Consider the following 3188-nt stretch of genomic DNA (forward strand, 5'->3'; position numbering starts at 1 on the left):
TCGTTAAATGATTTAAAATCATTTCAGTGGAATAGTCATTAGGGTGTGGCTCTTTAATCTTGTGGGAAACTTTTGGATAGTACCATATGAAATTTGTCATTTTTCTGTTGCCCCTAGAGTCTGATCTGGGGGAATGGGGAGAAAGATGCTAAATAGGAGACTCTGTCATCACGCGCTGCGTCTGTCTGAGCCAGGAGATTTAGTAGCTTCAAACTCCGCTCTGAAAAAGCTGTTTCCATGTGTGTTCCTTGATTAGACAAAGTTTTGCTTGTGATTAGCATGTTCTTTTTGTTAAGAAATACATGGGAGAATTCCCTGGGTAGAGGAGCCTGGTGGGCTGCAGTCCGTGGGGTCGCAGAATGGTTGGGCCCAACGTAGTGACTAAACAGCAAGAAACACACACTGAAATACTAAGCCAGGAAATAGCGTTTTTACCCTAAAACTTGTATTTTACATTGGAGTTTTTCAAGTGTTTTTTGTCAGATGCCAATAAAAGTCTCGCTTCACTGATGATTGAAGTGCGAGCTCACACTTTCATATTCTTCAGTAACAGTGGCCAAGGCTCCCCCATCCCCACGTTGCCCTTGTCCCGATCTGACCCCCTCCTGCCTCTGGCTGCTTCACCCTGTTCTCACCCTGGCACCTGCCGCCCGAGCCTGTGTGCCACTGCCGGCTGCCCGGTGGTCCTGCTTCGGGGTGTCCTTGCCTCGTTTCCCCAGAGCCCTGTCCCGCTGCCTCATCTCTGTCCTGGTCTTAGAGAAGCTCCCGCTTGGAGGGGAGGCCGTTTTCCCTGCTGCCCTGTCACTTCCTGTTTGCCCTGGGTGCCTCCTCAGTGCTGCCTAAGCTGTGCTGAGTGGGCGTCTGTAAGCTCCGTGGGAGCTGGCCTGCTAACCGGTGTGCCCCGCGGTCCCTGGAGCGGCGTTGAGTCTGCAGACTGTGCTCAGTACGAGGCCAGGGCGGCAGGAGCAGGCTCTCCCAGCTCAGAGCAGGGGCGGAGCAGGCAGTGTGTGGCCGGGCAGCTGCTGCCCGAGGACAGCACTGCGTGGTTTGGCGGGGCAGCTGTCCTTCCCCTAGACCTGCAGGGGCTGCCAGCCTCAAGTCTGAGGAGTGGGCTCGTGTTCAGTAGAGGCGGTCTCCTGGACAGTGGGCCCTGGCTGCCCTCCCGCCTCCAAGGTGCTCTCGAAGGAAATAGCCGTTCTGTCTGTGGCTCAGCGTGGACACTGGCAGAAGAGAAGCAGGGCTCGAGGTGGCCTGACTGACCGCCCGCTGGCCATGCCAGGAGAACAGGCGTTGGAGGACAGTGCTCGCTGGAGAGGCGTGCACCCTGCCGGGCAGCGCTCACCCTGCAGGGTCTGGCCCGGGGCTCGCTGGGCCCCAGCTGGTCTCTCCCTGCACCTCCACCCACCTCACCCGACATGTGTGCACTGCCGGCCCCCGTTGAAGGAAGGGGCAAGCAACGCAGAGGAAGGGAGGGCAGCACCTCCACGCACCATCCACACTGGACCCGGGTCCCCGGCGGGGAGGAAATGAGCAGTGAGGGACAAAGGCTGAGATGAACCGACAAAACGGCTCATCGTAGGGGACACAATTCAAAGAACAAAGAAATTGTAAAAACCTCATTGGAGATTTGAGACCATTTGTACCTAAAAAACTGGTGTGGAAAAGGAACAATCACTGATTTTTGATTAAAAGCTTGTTGGGTCAAATCATTCGGCTGAATGATGGGATAACTTCAACAAAAAGAGGAGCAGCCTGAAAGACAAAGTGCTCTCTGCATGTGTAGCAGAGGTGACCAAGGAGGAAGCAGGACGGTCGTGTCCGTCCACAGGGCTGCAGCTGAGGCAGGAGACGTTGGCAGAAGTGTGCTTCTGTTCAGAGACACGTGAGTGTCTGTGAGTGGAGCCAGGCCCATGGCCATGTGGACCCTGATTAGTGTGGAGAAAAGGCTCCGCCGAGATCATTTGAAAGGAGTGAGAATGAATTTGCCTGACTGCATGCTGGAAGTAATAGAGCAATGACTGCAAAGTTAGGAGGCAAGGTGAATTTTGAACTTAGACTTTCCACCCTGATTGAAAAAAGGAGCCTTCTGCCTGTAGGAAATAGCTCCCACGGCCAGGTGTGAGTGGGTCTGGTGTCTCGGTCTCGTGCCCCTGGGGTGGTGTGTGCTGCTCCTGGCAGTGGGAGAGGACCTGGGGGCCCGCTGCACCTTGTGGAGCACGCGGTGCCCTTGCCACGGCTTTGCCTCTGCAGATGGTGGCGCTGGGTAAAGTCAGCCTGCTTCCCCAGAAACGGGAAGGAGAAGAGATGGCCGGGGGGTCCCTGGCCGGGTCCCTGGCCTGCAGCTCAGGGCGGGTGGAGAGGAAGAGGGACGGGGGGAGCATCAGGATGGCAGAGGCGGGACCCCACCTCGCCTACGGGGCTCGTTCCTGATAGTTTAACCCGAGCTCGTTTCGGCAATTTATGAAATCTTCAGATTTGATGGTGAAGTTAGTTCTCAATGTTAATTTTCAAACACTGAGTTCCTGCAAAGGCCAGTTTGTTTTATCAGTCAGCTACTGGATATGGATACTAACCTTTCTTTTAAGTAGTTTGTAAAACCGAGTGGTAGCTCTTCTGAAATGGGATGTTTTCTTGAATGAGTACCCTTTTCACTTGAAGCATTTAGCATCTCTCTCTCCCTCCTCTCAATCCATGTGGTGTAAATGTTTTTATCTGACTAAGTTTAAATTTTTGGTAGGGAGAGTGCTGTCTGCACCACCACACTGAGTCTGGTGTGGGCCTTGGTGGCAGGAGCTCCTGCAGCCCTGGCATGTTGGTGCTTTGGCTGGGAGCACCACCTTCCCTGACTCCGCTTCCCCATTGCACACACCTGGGCCTCTCCTACCCTTTCTCCTGTCTCAAGGCCCAGTTAGAGGAAGTCAGTGTTTGCTCAGTATACCAGTGTTTACGCCCTGCACGCCCTGTTGCAGGGGAAATAAACCAGTATTCCTATAGATACTGACGGTGCCGGGTGCCAGGCGTGCACAGGTCTCTGCAGTCGGTGACAGAGACTGCGAAACACGTCTGTGCCGCTGCATGCTGAGGGCTGCCACAGGGGCGTCCTGCTCCTGGGCCCTGAGACAGCGTCCCGTGGGACCACCAGAAGGATGGAGCTTGAGATGATCTTGGGTTCCCTGGAAACTGGCGGG

The sequence above is a fragment of the Bos indicus x Bos taurus genome, chromosome 9 (assembly GCF_003369695.1).
Source record: "Bos indicus x Bos taurus breed Angus x Brahman F1 hybrid chromosome 9, Bos_hybrid_MaternalHap_v2.0, whole genome shotgun sequence".
Taxonomy (NCBI): Eukaryota; Metazoa; Chordata; class Mammalia; order Artiodactyla; family Bovidae; genus Bos; species Bos indicus x Bos taurus.